The sequence below is a fragment of the Talpa europaea genome, assembly GCF_964194135.1.
Source record: "Talpa europaea genome assembly, chromosome: 6".
Classification (NCBI taxonomy): Eukaryota; Metazoa; Chordata; class Mammalia; order Eulipotyphla; family Talpidae; genus Talpa; species Talpa europaea.
Window position 1 is genome coordinate 65,438,174 of NC_140072.1, and position 17,465 is coordinate 65,455,638.

Genomic DNA, 17,465 nt, shown 5'->3' on the forward strand with positions numbered 1-17,465 from the left:
TACATCTGGGGGTGTGGTGTGGTAGCCACTGGTTCCTGGAAGCCTCACTGGGGTGCAACATGGGACGTGCTGACATTAACACAAAAGGACTGGCTAATTGACTTGTAAAATATAGGTTAGGGAGTTTTATGGGATATCAAATTATCTTATTCTTTCTCTGATTAAAGACAAAATATTATATTAAGTAGATCATTACATGGGTAAAGGTCAGAACTTCACACACTCAGGGGTGTGGTGCTGCTTTCCCTCCTGCCTGTGGCACATAATGTGGCACATAACGGATGGAAGGCTGGGGAGTGCACTGTGAGGAACTCAGTTAGATTTATAGGGGGAGTGTTTACCTTGCTTTTGATTTCCTGAGACTTTTTTGATTCTGGTGGAACAATAATCTTAATGTTAAATAGCAGTTGATTCGGATTCCTTTCTGTTAGCAGGGAAGAGGGGAGATGCATGGAATGGGGTTGTGTAGCAGGCTGAGCAGCGATCAGTTAGGGGAGATAGTCTCCACTCAGGCCCGTGAGTAGTGTTGACTAGACATTCAGCTGAGAAGTTCTGAGAAAGGAAGTGGTCATTCCAAGACAGTGGGTTACCGCTCTGTCACACCTGATGGCTTGGTCAGTTGTAATCCTATCCGTTTTCCTGACAGAAATTCCAGGCCCAGGCCCGATTCTGGTGTGGAGTCAGATTTCCATGGGCTTGACAGTCTGCCAGCTCACCCTGCATGCTGCCCCTTGCTGTGCATTACTTATTTCAAAGCCTGAGGACCCCATGCCCACCCCAGGGCTTGTAGCGTCTCAGAAGGGGCAATTTTAAGGCTTTTTCAGGCTGGATGTAGCCATTTTCATTCAACAGTGCAGATTGGTAAGTCCTTAGAAATTCTCTCTTAAAATGTATGTGTATGCAGTTTTCTGGAATTTCTCGCTCAGAACTTAGCCACCCATATGTGCGTGAAGTGGACTTTCGGCATTTGGCCACCCCCGTCTCTCTCGCTGTGCGAGGAGTAGGCACAGCTGCCAAATTGGAGGTGGGGCAAGTGGGCTAGTAGGGTTATGATGGTGTCTTGTCGTGATGTGTGGGGGAGAGAGCAGATCATAAGTCATTCTCTGGAAACACGCCATTGTCCACCCACAGAGCAGCGCCCCTGAATGCCCGGGACTAGCCACCCTGGGATGTCTTGACTTGCAGCGGCCTTTGAGTCAGATCCATCTAGGATGGAGAATGACTTGAGACTGTCCTTTACTCTTGATCTGCTGATAGAACAAAGTGTTAGAAACCTGGGGTGGATATGGAGATAGATCCCTAAATACACTGTATGTGTGGCGGGGAAGGGGGAGGAAGGAGGAGGAGCGAACAGGACCAGGGGAATGGAGAAACTGATATCTGTAGCTTCTTTCCCTCGTTCTCATGTTGGAAATGGAGATCAGTTGTAGTAAATATTTCCAAGGGAAAACAAAGCCATCTATTTGGTGAATGGGTTGTCTGGGGAGAAGCTGGGATTGCTGTGTAACATGAGGGAAACACTTGCTGTCTCTGTGTCACGCTCTGCCCATTGTTCTCCAGGGGGCAGCGCTGGTATTTATAGACCAGGTTTGACAGTCCCGAGTGAAAGGCAACTTCACTTCTCACCCCAGAATAGCAAGCGTTGTTTCTCATATCTAGGTTGCTGGGACAGCTTCCTAGGAACCTAATATTCAGCAGCTTTGTGACGTTAAATGGAGGGTTTTTCTTTTCAAACGATTGACTTTTGCTACTTTCACATTATTTTCCGGGTCTGGTTTTTTCCCTTCCTCTTCTTCATAGGCAGTATACAAATGGCAAGGATTTAGCCAATGTCCTGTCTCACACAATTCTGATTTTTCAGTTGGCTTCAGGGAACAGTGGGATTTCCTGGGACTGTGTCTGGAAGCCAGTGACTAAGCTGACAGCGGCAGGATGTCAGTGGAGGCAGAGATCACTGCTGGGATTTCAGCCCACTGTGACTGTTGAGGATGCTGTCCTTGGGGTTCTTTTTGGGGTCCCCTTGCTCCACCCTTTCCAGTCATTGTGACTTTAGCTAATTCTGGGTTTGCATGAATGCCTCAGAATAGCCTGTGGCATTCTGTACCATCCCATCCCACTGCATTTCCTAAGTCAGCAACTGCAAAGCCAGGCTACCAGGACCCTCAGTCTCCTGCATTTTTTAAAATAGATTTATTTATGCATACAAGAACTGGGGTATAGGCCAGAGGTGCAGGGGGTGAGAGGATTCACCAGAGAGAGTGGGGAGCAGAGCAGGCAGATCAGCTGAAATACACTGCTGAGGGGAGCAGCGGGCGAGACAGGAGAGGTCTGCTGTGCCATGTGGGTCAGCTCCCTGGCCAGGGATTGAACACATGTCACAGTGGCTGGCAATAGCTTGATAGTGCTGAGGCTTTAACTCCTGCGCCACCAGGAGGCTGGCCCAGCCTCCTGCATTTGTTTTCTGGGACCTCAAGATTTGGGTCTGCATAAGGAATGGAATTCTGACTTGTCTCAGCAGACAAGTCATCTTGGGAATAGGGTGGCAAAGGGATAGCCTGTTCTTCCAGAGCCAAGCCTTAATGATTTTTGTATATTTTCTACTTTGATTCTAGATACTGGTCTCCTTTTTGGCCAAATCCTAAGCAAGTGTCACAGAGGATATTTTGTTACTTGATGAACTTAGATCCATTTAGATGAACCTGACACAATGAAAAGACATTTGCTCACACATAGTCATGAACATATCATCTCCATCCCCTCCCCCCCGAACATAGCCCATGATGATCTATTCCTAAATGAGGGTTTCTGTAATTTTGAGGTCTTGCATTAGAATGATGATGAGAGCAGGCAACCTCAGTCCCATGTGCATTTTTTTGCTTCTTGAGTTGTTGACCTTCCCTTCCTTCTTCCTGCCCCTCCTCTGCCCCTCCCCTCATGCCTTAAGACATGTGAGCCTTACTGTAAGTGTAGACTTGACCTCCACCTCAGCAGGTGCAGCTGCTGACCAATGCAAAGAAATAGGAAATAGATTTTTTTTTTAAGGATGGGGGAGTTTCTGTTCCACAATCACTGCTGTTTCAATAAAAAGCAACCTGGTTGAGCTGTAAAACCTACTTCCCTTTATGGTGAATATGACCATTTTCTATAGCAAAGGACCCTGAGTGTTGGGGACTCAAGGAGGGAGGGTGAGAAAAGGGAGATCTGGAAAGGGCATGGGAAGAAGAGAGAAGCAGGTAGTAAAGAGAAGACACAGGAAAGGGAGAAGGCAAAGATGTGTGTGGGGGGCGTGAGAGGATTGAAATTTGAGCTATTTTTAGCTGAAAGTGAATGCAAATTTCATCAGGCTTGCTGGCTGTGGGGAAACAGTCTGTGCGGACAGTCACCTTCCCTGTAACTTCCTGCAAAACGGCATGGTGACTGAATTTTATGACACTGTCAGAGTTTGGACAACCCTGCCAGCTCCTGGAAGGGCAGCCTGACAACTGTCACAGACGAAGCATCAAAAGCGTGAGCTGTCGATAGTGACCTGCATTTGCAGAAAATCTGAGGGCTTTCTAATTAACGGAGGAGCTCTAAATTAGAGTAAAGCTGTTCCACAAGCCCCCTCATATGCGGTAAGTGTCACGGCGCAGATAATCATTACATCTAACAATCTTCTGATTTTTAACAGAAGCTACCAGGCAAACTCGCTTATAATGGTTTGGTTTCAAGGGGAAAAAAGCCACCCCCCTCTTCCACCCCCCCAAAAAAAAAAGAAAGATGGGAAGAAAGATTAACAAGAAGAAAATAAAATGAAAGTGGGGGGCGGTGATGAAAGGATATCTTCAGGCTCCAATACTTCAGGCAAGTGCTCAGACCCCATCCCTGAATTCTTGCCTTTGTAGCTAGCTGGACCATTCAGATACATCTTCTGTTTTAGATTTTCCTTACTGTAATCTGTGTCTGCTAATACATCGGCTCATTCATTTGATGTTTCCCGGAGACAGGCATCCTCTGTGAGTTATTTCTGACCATCATAGCATTCCACAGGGTCTGAATTGTTGAAAGCAGTGCCCCAAACCGTAACTACTTGAATATTACGATCAAAACACACGTTGTAGACTCAATTGATTTGGACTCAACACTGCTTTGGATGGAGAAATAGATTGGGGTGAAGGGAGTCGGGGACTTGCCTGAGATCACTTGGGCCCCGGGTTCTTTGCATAGAGGGGAGAATGTGAGTTCCATTTGAGGGACTGATTTAAACCAGCTTGTAGAGACTTGGGCAGAGTCCATCTTTTGTGTCTTCCTTTCTGGGTCTTCTCCCTGTTAAGAGCGTGCTGGTGCCAGAGAGTACATATCAGCGGGGAAAGGGCTGTGAACCCGATGGCTGGCTGGCATTGTTCTGAAAGGACAGCATCAGGATCAACACTTCTTTTGCCTGAGTTGATTCTCTCCAAACTCCCCACTCTATCCTTGCAATTATTCATGGGAAATAAAGTAATATAAATCACGCCGCCTGATTCTTCTCAAACAGCTCACAAAGTAATCACAGGCTGATGTGCAGGTTCTCTTGCAGTGCCTTTATCAGTAAATCAGATTTTGAGCATTTATCAGCAAAAGTTAGATTTAAGCATCATTCCTGTAATGTTTGAAAGAAAGAAGATTTGTTTCAGTGGGGACTCTGCCAATCAGTGATCTTCCAGCTTGACTCTGCTATCAATTATTGCTGCAATTATTTGTCTAGTTGGATATTTAAAATGTCATCAGAAAGAGATGATTACATATTCCAGAAAGCAAGGCACTGTATAATCAGATGAACTGAATCCAGTTAAACGTAGTATGGTACCAACCTGTCCTTCAAAGTAGAATTCTTGAGCTACGGCCACAGCAGCGGCCCTCTGCCCGTTCAGGAAGCTGATCTTAACCTTAGGATGCAGCGCGCTGCCGGGGTCGGGCGGTACTCTCTATGGGGAACTTTCAAGTCAGAAAGTGGAATTGCTCCTTCAGATACATGAGAAGTACATTTTGGTTATCTTCTTCAATTCATCTGCAAATCTATAAATAAGAAGTCCTCCCATTCTTCTTGCTTCCTGTGGATTTAAATGCCAAATCCTGATTTGTGGCAAAGTTGTCACATGCCCCTTTCCCCACTCCCTCTGCCTGGTGCCCAGGATCTAAGCAGTGGCAGTAGAAATTCCAACTGTTTAGAAGCCAAGAAAAAGCTCCTTTTCTCACTTTTCTCCAATTCCGGATATTCTCGGCCCTGCTCCATCTATCAGCCTGCTCCCCACACATCTCCTCCCCTGCACACCCTCCTTCTGTCCGCTTCACGAACAGGAAATAAAGACAGATCCAAATTTATTTCTTCTATGGAGGAAAAGAAACCACAACTTGAACCAACAACAAAAAAAACCTCCAACCAAGCTAAACTTTCTAGATAGAATGTTTCCAAATGTTCCAAATGTCAAGATGAGACCCAACTAGAGGTTTTGACCATGTTCTGTGTCTAAGTGGGTATCACTGGTACTAGAATTTTCTGTCAGGCTGGCTGTCTCTTGGGCTTCTCCCAATTTACTTCCCAGAGACTCTACCAAGCTCTTGCAATTCCAGAACACCGCGGTGGTCAGAAAGCTCTCCCCCCATGACATAAAATGTATTAGGGTTCTGTTAGACAAGCTCATCTGTGAAAAAAAGCCAAGTGTCTTTTAAGGGACTGGGTTGTGTGTACTGGAAGGTGTGGGAGAGAGATACGTAGGGAGTGGGGCATCCAAAAATGATTTTTAAAATATCACAACTCGTTGAAATAGAGAAGAAGAACAGTCTCCCCTGCTCTCACTCTTAGCTAGGGGCCTGTGAGGACAGCCCCGGCACCTTGTCACGGCCCCTCCTTTACTAGCAGTGCATAGGAGCCTCATCTCGCCTGGGTTTCCCTGCCAGCTCCTGCAGCTTGTGACCTGGGTGACCTCAGTTCTGCCCTGCATGACCCAGGTCAGCAGACCACACTGCCCTACTTGGGGAAAATATTGCTTCGACCCATGAAACGTGTTATATGTTTGTGGTGGGTGAGGTGTAGTGTGTCAAAACCACAAAATAGAGGTGCAAAGGGCCTGGTTTACCTCTTGGGAGATGGAGAGGAAGCCCTGGGCTCTGATTGTTTTTTACCTTTCCTGGGATGCCTACCACGTGTTTGTTTTCAGGGTGTCTGTGTTTCTCTGTTCTTTCCCCCCAGCATGTCCCAAGCAGAAATAGAGGCTGAGCCCGGACACGGGCACTGGATGGAAAAGGAATCTGCCAGGGTTATCTCCTAAGCCCATGCCAGTCATTCAGCTGGGAAATTCTGGTCTCATAGGACACATGAGGGCTTTGATTCTTTCTTCCCTGGTCTTCTCCTGGGCTGTGCCAGGACCTGGTGTACCTCAGATGATGGATGTGTGGGCTGCTGCAGGTGCTCTCCTTACATCAGAGGCAGGGAGGCAGATGAGATCATCTAGTCAGCCTTGAATGCACCTTCATGGCTGGTTTCCTAGCCTTATTTTTAAGCCCTTTTAGTAGAGCAAAATTATGGGATCTAAATGGGATTATTTGAACGGAAGGACTTCACACTGTTTTTTCTCTGGGGGCAGAAAGACGGAGGTGTAGGTGGGGGATGAGAATAGAGGAGAGTGTGGGAGATTGCTAAAATGAGGGAGAGGGGGAGGAAAGGGACCCAGACTAAGTAATTGGGACCAATTCATCAGAAGACTTAAGGAAATTTAATGTCTTATTTTGTAACTCTTAAATGTGCAATTAATGCACTGTATGGAAAGTGAATTACTACCCTGATTCTTTATAACAACTATTGCATGAATACATAATAATAGATTGCCAAAATTATACAGTGAACTGGTGGACCAGCAGTCACTTTCTGGGGGCTATAAGCATCTCCCAGGTCAAGGCTGACATGGAGGCTCCTTTCTTAGCCATTTGCCTGAGAGACCCCTGTGACTTCAGGAAAGGAAAGGTCCCCTGGTCACTTCTGGCTCCTTTCAGTAAGGTCATTTGGACTGGCTCTTCAACAGGAAGAAAAGTCTAGACCAGTGTTCAATTTCAAGTATTAAAAAGTATTTTTAGTATCTGGGCTTGTCTTTGCCCAGAATGGTGCCAGGCCATGAGAAGTGGACAATATAATCTTGGTTCTCAGAGAACTTCAGTTGGGGAACCAGCACTGGTTAACACATAGGGATCACATGGAGTCCTGGACCCAAAAGAAATGTAGTATAGAGCGGGGGACAGAATTAAGACATATCGTTTGCCATCCCTTCCACTGTCTAAGCCTGGGCCTCATCCGCAGCCCGAGCTTCAGTGCCCCCGCCCTGGGTGCGAGGGAGCAGTCAGCTCAGACGGGCCTCCTCCCGGGAAAGTCCAGGGCCTGCTGCACACTGGAGGAGCCGCCAGTATCAGCCAAGAGCCGCAGGCCATAAATGCAAAGTATGGCTTAACAAAAGCAGCTTTTGAGTGAGAAAGCTGAGTGGAGTTGTCCCAACCTGTCAGCTTCAGATTTCTTTCCTCCTCCCCATAAATCAAAAAACGGTTGGTGGAAGGGAGGGACAGAAGCGTTTCATTTTCAGATTTTGTAAGAAAATAAAATCAAATCAAAAGAACCTGTCCCACGCTGATACCTTACATGCCAGGTTTGAGCCTCAGGCAAATTTTTGTGGCCATGTAATAAGCCTCTTTAAAATGGTGACAGACCCTTGACTCTTTGCCTTGAATTACACTGATAAAAGACATTTTATTGCGTTAGAGCTGGGGCAGGAGTACAGGATGGTTCTTGCCTGGTCGGCCTCTTTGAAACCCCGTCAGCCCTGCTGTCCACACTCCCCACCACCTGACAGGGTTTGAGCGCGATGTCTGTGGAGATCTGTGGGCCCGTGACGGAGGGGGCTTGCTACCCAGCAGTCAGAAGTCTAGGCTCTGGAAGCAAAGGATTTCAGCCTGAGGGGCTTGTTAGGGAGTGTAGAGCGTCTCTCCTTGCTGGTAGACATAGGAGATCTTGACATTGGTGGCCCAAGTCAGTCTCAGAGTTAGGATGCATGGAAATTGAATGCTAAATCTTATTTCCCAGGCAGTCTTAGATATTCAAAATGAAACCATCCTGGGATCTTGGAAATGTGGGGTGTCTTTAGTCTCACTTGATGCGTACGGAAAGGTAAAAGGGGAGTATAGCCTCTTTGCCTAGAGAGGACAGGTCTCCCCAGGCTGAGTTCCCAAGTAGACCCATCTGGTGGGTAGAAAGGAGTGATGAGATGGTGGGTTCTTGGTCTGAGGCTCTTGGAGGTGTCTGATAACTTTGGGTGTTACCGCATTGTATTAACAGAATTAGTAAGCCCAAGAACAGCCAGCAGCCCCCCCACCCTGTGGCTGGATTGGGGCCTTTTGATGACTATAGATTAGGCATGTGGGTATTTCATTTTTATTCAGGAAATTATTTCCAAGTTGGTCAGTGGTATAAGTGAAGGATTAGAAATTGGGTAAAAAGCCAGGAAAGTAAGAATGAAGTCAAGAAAATAGGCCTCAAGTAAATAGGCTGTGTTTACCTCTGCTTTGTTCTGTGGTACTCATGGGAGAGGTAAGGATGAGCCTGGGGGAGGGATTTGCTGAGGGACTGAGAAGTCTGTAGCAGAAGTTGGAGGAACTTTTGGGCGGGCCGAGGCCTGTATCTGAGAGAAGAACTGATTGCCATGGGACAAGGCCTGGACTCACAGATTCAATCTCACCTCAGGCAAGAGGGCAGCCTACTTTTTTTCCTGAAGAAATGTCAGAGCCTGACCTGCTAGACCATTTTTTTTCCCAGTTTGTAGAGCTTTGAAGCCTTAAATTAGCTCTCATAATTTCCAAGCAGTTCTGTGTTAACCGTAGGATATAATAGGTTTTAATTCTGGAGAATGGCCAGTCCTGGTTCTAAGAATCACTTGGCCAAGGTTGTCACAGAGCCATAGGCCTGTCGTATGTGCCTTCTTCACATCTCCTGATGCACACACTCCACATTACTGTCCCAGGAAGTAAGTGACTGTATGTGGCCATGAAACTAGTGCCGGACAACATACTCTGCCTTGGTCCAACCCCTCGAGGGCTCCTGAAGTGAGTGTTGACCAAGGGCAAAAAAACTGCCTGCAGCCTCTGCAGCGCCAGTTCGATCCCCGGCTGCTACCTGGCCACCGGAGGAGGGTCCCACATGGCGCGCAGACCTCTCCTGCCGCCCGCTGCTCCCCTCAGCAGTGTACTTCGGTCCTTCTGCCTGCTCTGCTCCCCGCTCTGGCTCTGGTGAATTCTCTCACCCTCCCACGCTTCTGACTGTACCCAGTGCTTGTATAAATAAATAAATAAATAAATAAATAAATAAATCTTTAAAAAAAAATTGGTCCCCAAGGTGGGCAGGACTCCAACCTTCACTGCTTGCGGCAGGACACTCTTGAGATCTTCCCTTTCTACACTGGGGAGGTGAGGACAATATCTTTCCTTCTCCCACAGGATCATGGGGGTAGGTGGGGTAGGAGCAGAATACAAAGCAGATGCTTTGGGAAGAAGATAAACCATACTTCTTGGGGCCATTCTTCGGTTCCTTCCCTGTCCACACATTGCACAGGCCATTCATAGAAGATAAGACCAGCAGCATCACCTGGACCTGTCACGTCTACCAGCACACACCTGTCACCCCAGCACCGTTGCTCCCGCCCCATCAGCTTCCTTTTCAGTGCCCAAGAACACTTGAAAATATGTCCTAAGCTTGGTTTTCTGGTATTTTCTCCAGACTGATGAAAATGTTGAAAGAGAATCATAAATGCATTTGTTATGCGTCGACATAGATAAAAGGCTGGGGTGGGGGCCTCTTCAGAGTAATTTGGGAGTTGCATGTTTTGCTGACTTTGATAGACAATCCTCCACCCTGGCTGGTATTATCAGAATGAGATGTTTGTTAGGGAAATGGTCAGTCTCATCAGATCCTCAAGTCTTTATAGACCTTTCCTCCCCATCACTGGAAATGTTCATTCCATCCTCCTCAGGCATCTTATACTAGAATCAGGAGAAGTGTGGTTCAGGACTTTCCAGGTGTCTTCATCTATGACTTTCTATACTTTTCTTCTTTTCTTGGCTGGGGTAGGAAGGCATTACTGGCATCCACAGTTGAGTGTGTAGAACTCCAGAAACCTTGGGTGAGAGAAGGGCATGCAGGGCAGTCTCATCACTCACCCCTTGTCTAGTCACAGAAGTATTGCCCTGGAACCCACCTTAAGAAAGCCCAATACACACTAAATCTCATCAGTGGAAACTGATAAATTAGAGGGTGATTTTTCACATTACAGAAAGATTGTTAACTTTTTTCAAAAGGTTTCACCACAGGGTTCCTTTAAATAGTGAGCTCCCCTACTGAATTTAAAGTGTTTATTTACAGATCATTAACTACTTGACAGAGAGGTTGGGGGGGGGGGGGGTGGAGGAAGAAGCACTTAAAAGGTAAAATGTTAGAAGCCCTGCCAATTTTCGATGAGCTGGAAGGGTGATGAAACATCTCTGAAATTATGTCCGTTAGCAAATGTGATTCAGTTTACAGAAATTCATTTTACACATGGCTTTCCAGGAACACTTTAAGTTGGTTGAGGGCAGGGACTATACAGAACCTTGCCACCCTGGTTTGCGGTGGCTGGGAGAAGACTCACTTTTCTTAGTCCTATGTGTGCCCTTGCGAGCAGTGGGTGCCAGATTGTGGCATGAGGCCAAGCTTTGCCACTGGCCTTCTGGCACGGGCAGCAGAGACCTTTTCCCTTGACATTTAGCTTGAGTTTGTGGGAAGTTTCTTCCTGGTTCTCTCTGACCTTCAGTCTCTTTGGCTTAGGAATCAGCTAGGTTTCCTCCTTGAAGCTTAGACAGGTGAGCTTTTGCAAGATTATGTCCAGGAAGTTGAAATCCACCACCAAGCTTACCCTCTCAGGCTGAGAATTAGCCTGGCAGCTGGACCCAGCCCTCACTGGCCTGTAGGTTCCTCCTAATCACGGCAAGGTCACAAGGGGCACAGGCCTGTCCTGGCCAGCTTGTAGGATGGCCCATGCATGGTCTCTTACCTGCATCCGAGACTCCTGCCTTAAATCCAGTCTCAAGGAGACTCAGGCTGGCCTGGGGAACAGGAGAGAGAAGCTGTCCATCTAATCCAGCCTTCTCTTTTTAAAGACAAGAAAACTTAGGCCAGAAAAGGGAAGGATTTATTGACTCAAGGTCATGCACAGGTGGTAAGTAGGAGTTAGGACTGAAGTACCTAGATTTCTGATTTTGTTCTAGCAAGGTCTCCAGTGGAACCAATTTCTGACATTCTAAAGGAAGAGAAGAATCTGAGGTTCAGTGGAACTCTTTAGTGAATGCATAAGATAAGGGCATCTTTAAAGTTAGTGCCCAAATTTTCCCAAATAACTTGACAAATACCTCAGGCAGAGGCAAGTGTGTGTGCGTGTGTGTACACACTCACAAACCACAGCACACAAATAAAATTCTCTAATAAGGAGAAGGAATTAGAGTACTCCCCCCAGGCTTTGAAGACCAGGGGAAATTTGGAAGGAAGGTCAAGTTCGTTATTACAGAGACAAGACAGTGTAGAAAGGCCTCCACATTTCTTGTCATTTGCTGAATATGTGTCAGCAAGTTCAAGCCCATTTTCAACTGGCAATGAAACATCTGAAATAGATTACTTAAGCCAAGGAGGTGGTATTGCAAAGAACTTGGTTATCGACACTTGTTTGTCTAATTGAGAGGAAGGAAATACAGTGAATTCTGCTTTTGCAGACTACACACCATTCATCAGAGGGGAATAACCCCAGGTGGAGGGGAGAAACAAAACAGGATAGGTGAACTTCATAGTAGTTCACATGGTTGTGTCCCTTATTTAAGAAAAGATGATATTTGAAAATATCAACTTGTGAAAGCTGAAGACTTCACTGAAGTCCTCAGAGGGTTTAGGTGGATAACATTATCCTCTGTTGACAACCAAATAAATTGACACTGTTTTGATTTAGAGGTAACTACCTATTTGCTCTGTCCACACCTTGGGCTTTGCTGCTCTTCAAGCATCCTACCTGCTTTTTCTGTTGTCTAGCAAACCCTTTCTCTTGGCTCCCCAAGTCCGGTTCCTCAGTTACCTCTTCCCTAAAGCCACTCTCCTCCCTTCCGGATAGAAGTAATTTATTTTCCTTTGAATTCCCAGTTTATCTGTCCTCCTCTCTTGACACACTTTATGCACTGGAGTAGAGCGATTTCTGCCCAGTCTTTATTTTTCCTCCCAGATGAAGGTTCCTGTAGGGAAGTCTGTGTGGGCCTCTTCTTTGTGCCCCCCACAGAGGCCAGCACACTGCTTCGGGCAATCTGTAAATACTTGCTGAGTGAATATAACAAAGAGTGAATGAATGAACCTTATCCTGAGTACTCACATTTTTTTGCATAGTGAGGTACATGGCTAAACAAAGAAAAAAACACTGACCCAAAGACAATTTGTCTTTTTATGCAGCTGCCCTTCTTTCTGGTCTCCTCCATAAGTTTCACCATTCGAAGGCAAAAGCTTAAAGTGTAATAAAAATTTATCTAATTCACGATCAAGTGAAAATACTTTGGGCCCAGAGCCAAAGAATATTATTGGAGTGAACTTTTTTCAACACCCTAAATTTAACCAGCTGGAATTCTTTTTTTAAGTACCATCCTATTCAACCTTTTGAAATGAAGGATTTGCCTTTTAGTGGGAAATCTGCATTTCAACACAAAGATGGAACACAATGTCTTTGGCTTAGTTATTCTTCAGAAACGCAAGCTTTTTTTTTTTTTTTTTGAATTATATGCTTTGCTTATGTTAAAGACACAGATTGCAGAAAATGTTGTTTAGGCCTGACAGATTGGTGACTTTCATTTTATGCATTTTTATAGATAAAGGGGCACAAAAGATGTCATCTTTCCCTCAGAGAGAGAATGCTTAGGGTAAGAACTGTAATAAGGTGAACTTAGTAATGTAGGGTTTAGATAATCAAGGCTCTGAGAGGATAAGATTAGTTAAAAAAGAAAAAAAACCAGTTTTTTAAAATGAGTGATAGATGAAATTAAAGTCACCAGTGAAGCACCAGGGAATATAAGAAGCCCTGGTAAGTTTCAGCTAAGAAGTTCTGTAGTGCCATGTCTTGAGAATTCTCACTTGCTTTCCTTGGTACAGAATACACTTTTTTTTTTTTTCCAGAATACACTTTTTAATGAGCATCATGGTTTGGTAAAACTGTAGCTAACAGCAGTGATGGGGAAAAATGCTCATGTAAATAAATGCTTATTTCTAGAACAAAAGGGATTGTGATTTTGACAACATCAGAAGGTTAATTACAAAGTCTGTGAGTAATGATAAAGCGGGCACATTTGATTGATAAAACTCAAGACACTGGTGTAGGTAGTGTTTGCTCTATAGTTCTCTGATGAATCACAGAATCTGAGAGAAGAGCTGATATCTATCAAATAGCATGTCAATGGTAAGGGAATCCTTGAAATGTTCTTGAGGAACCAGAAACTTGATTTAATGACCTTAAAATCCAGGAATATACCACTGAACTTCCAGAACTTTGAGTCAAAAGAGAGGGTCAAATGACAGAAGGACCAAATCCAGTGATTTGGTTTTCTTCCATATAAAGAAACCTCATATCCAGACTACCTGCACAGTTATTATTTTTGTAATTTGGGTCCGGTAATATTGACAGACTGGAATTGGTTCATTCAGAGAACTTTACAAATTTTCAGGATACATTTTTAAGTGTAGCCTAGAAGTTGGCCACTGGCTGTGCAGAAACAGGGCACTTGAGAATCTTGGAGAGAGAAAGGCCCTTTATTTTGGCCTCTCACCAACACAGAGATCTCTCCCCATCGTGGGGGCTCAGCATCCAACCTCTTCTTGAAGGCCCAAGGTGAAAGAGAGGTCACAGCTTTATGAAATAACTCTTCTGCTTGGGGTCAACTGAACTGCTTTTATGTCCTTAGTAAAATAGGGAAATCAACTAAAAGCATGTTTAAGAGAAAAAATTATTCACACCTCTACATTTTAGTGAACAGCAAACATCTATACATCCATATACTCCTCTAGTGAGGTCTGGATTTTAATTCCTGACCCAAGCCGGGCATTCAGAGCATCCCAAAGTGTGCTGGAAATAACGCTTAGCTGTTTCAGCGCATTTGTAGACTGGCAGCATTACCTGTTAGTGGTCAGTGATGTGACTGTTTTACACACCCAGTAATTAGTTTCAGAAACAAATAGCATGTCAATGGTAAGGGAATCCTTGAGATGTTCTTGAGAAACCTGAAACTTGATTTACGGACCTTAAAATCCAGGAATGTCCCACTGAACTTCTAGAATTCTGTGTCAAAAGTTGGTATCCAGGGTGGGAGGGTAAAGGAAGAAAAAAAAAAAAGATACTCAGTGTATATAGAATTGTACAGTGACTGATGGAAAACATTTAATCAATACCATCCCCAATTTGTTGCAGGTTTGTAATTAGACATGAAAAATAAGATTCATGTTTTTTATTCAACCATAAGGAAGCTTTGCAACCTAATAATGCATATAAAGCATTTGTGAATGCCCAAGCGGAAGTGTCAGGGTTAAAGAGACCTTTATGATACAGAGAACAGGTGAAAAACACCAATCACTAGAGGCACACAAGGCCTTTGAGGAAAGATTGATATAGAATAGGGCAACAGGTCACATTTGAGAGTCTAGAAAGGGAAACAGGCATCTGGGTCTTGCTTCATCTGTGCCATGTGCCGCAGTTTTTGTGGAAGCAGTGAGGTCTCCAGCTGCCTGGGGTAGACTTGAGATGTTGGATGTTGTCTTATGCTGAGAAGGTTCCCTGCTTGATAGAGAGCCTGGCTGCCCTGGCCAGTGAGGAAAGGGGACCTCACATTGCACTTGGAACAATCCTTTGGGGTTTTCCTAGTGTGAGGCTCTGCTTTTGACTGTTCTAGTCTTTGAGGAGGGAGCCTCCTGGACAGAAGAGACACAGCCTGTCTCATGGCCAGTGGCCTCTACCTTTCCTTCCCTAAGACAACACTTGCTAAGCTGGAGCATCTACATTGACCTGGGGGGTTTGTTACACACAGGTTGCCCCTGTCTCAGATACAGTAGGTGTGGGGGGGGGCCTGAGAACTTGCATTTTGAGCAAGTTCCTAGGTGATGCTGAGGCCAGGCCCTGGTCTGTACTTTGAGAACCACCGTGTTAAATATACCAGCAAAGGAATAAAGAGGGCATAGTTAGGCCACCCACTTCCCAGCCAGCAACCCAAGCCCACCTCTCCCTGGGGCGAATGAAAGCAAGGGTGGGAAAAGAAGTCCCTCAGCCAGGAGCAGCCCCCTTCCCCAACCCCAGCCTGTGAAGACAGAACTGCTGGTGGAGTGTGATGCTTAGAAGCATTAATTGTGAGACTTTACTCTGCCTAAACCCTGATGAAATAATTGAAAGCATCATAGCAAGAAGTTAAACCCTAGGGAGGCTATTAACAATTTAGCATTTCTGGTTCCTGTGGGAATGTCAATTCTACTTACAAGGGGAGTGGCATGGACGAGTGCAGTGGGAGCAGCAGCAGCAGATCAGCCGAGAGTCCCGGTCGGCTTTGCTCTGACCCTCTTCCCAAATGACAACAAGTGCAAGCAGGAGTCCTTCTCACAAAGACAACGAGCTTTCAATTTTTCTCCAGAATAGCTTATTTGACTGATAGGAATGCCAGAGGTAGGGGGTGAAAAGATGGGGTGAGCCAGGAGGCAGATCAGGTGTTGTTCACCAATTTTGAAACCAAGTCAGTTCATTTGAACCTTTTGAGAGCCCAAGCCACACCTCTGGGCTAGAGTCTCCCCCAAGAGGGTGTTAGGAGAGATCTTTTCTCTCAATGGATGAGGAAAAAGAGAACTCTGCCGCTTGGTGCTGCTGGGGAAGTCAAGGACAGAGGGAAGGAGATCAATGGACATCCCAGGAAAGAACACTGGTTGGGGATTCAGGAGACCAATTCTGATCTTCATTTGTGGTTAGCCATCCATGTCACCAGGGTCCTTCACTGAATTTCTCAAGGCCTCCATCCCCGCCTGTTCATGGAAGGCACAGACTTGATGATCTCCAAGGTTTTTTCACCTCAACAAAAACCAAACCAAACCATGATGCCAGATACTCCTTTGGCTACCTCATAGGCAGTACTTTGGAGAACTGGGCCTGGTTTTTGCCCTTCTCCCCTCCCTCACCCCAAGCTTACCTTGCTCAGGACCGGTGGATTTGTGGACAGCTTGCCAACCAGAGATGGTGCAAGTGGGTCAGGCTGGACTAGGTTGCCAGTTTTGCCACGTTTGCTGGAGCCCATTGTGACCCTTTATCTCTCCCCAGACTGGACAGCAGGGAATTTAAAATCTCAGTGTCCTCATACAAGGATCTAAGTCCCCCTTGCTGCCTTATCCTGGGGTCACAGAGGCATCTGAGTTTGTGGGTCTCCTAAGAAAAGGATTTCAGTCTTGGCAACACACTGAGGCAAGAACAAGTGCAAAAATGGATCCTTGGATTTGTAGTTGACACACATCGACTGAATCTGTAGTTAATTTTACCCTCTACTCTCAATTCTTTTAACATAAACAGTCAAATAAAGACTTGTTTTTTAAATCTGATCTTCCTGCCTGTGTTGGTTCATTTTGTGGTTTTTATTTTGTTTTGGGTCAGGGAAGAGGAAATGCCATCATAGATGGTCTTGGGCTGGGTGGAGCCACGGGGGCAGCCTCCCTTTGCAGGCCTCTAAACAACAGATTTTATGTGAGAGCTTCCACGAGCAACGTGCCATTGTCACACACCAGGCTCCTCCTGAAAGGATACCTTGTGCCTGCCGACTGCCCTGGCTGTTCTTGGCAGTGTGATCTATATAAGGAGAACAGGATGTATTTTACACCCGAGACCTGCTATCCTAGAGTACAACAGCAACACTTTTAAGTGCTTTTAGTATTAAGCTAATGGAAAACATACTCTGTTTACTCACCATCAAAGTCTGTTTTTCTTCTCTCCTGCCTCCCCCAATCATCACAAACCCCAAGCCTCTAGAACATACCCAGCAGCTCCTGCTCCACCTATCCTCCACTCTGTCTCAAACTTGACCTCTGCATGCTTGGTTAGCTCAAGGTAGACTTGGAAAAGCTAGGAACTTACCACATCAACCATATAATCCCCAGGTTGCACAAACCAAATATTTCCTTTCTCACAAAAATCTCAGTGCTAGAAATGCTTGATTTACTGCTAGATTTATGTTTATTAGTGTGAGAAGTCATTTTTCCTCACCAGAGTGCAACCAAATGCAGTAGAATGGAGAAGTGGGCCACTTTTTCTGGGTGCTGCTATTCTGGGCTTGCTAGTTTGCTGTCATTCAGTGGTAGGATTCCTTGCCCTCAAGGGTGAGGACTTGCCCAAAGTTATTTTAAC

At 45.5% G+C, this 17,465-nt stretch overlaps 1 protein-coding gene across 10 annotated transcripts in view; it reads left to right on the forward strand.

Moving 5' to 3' along the window:
* The window catches only part of BCL11A (BCL11 transcription factor A), a gene marked incomplete at both ends in the record, with an annotated part of 96,952 nt that overhangs the window by 63,619 nt on the left and 15,868 nt on the right, over nucleotides 1–17,465 (forward strand). The window lies entirely within an intron of this gene.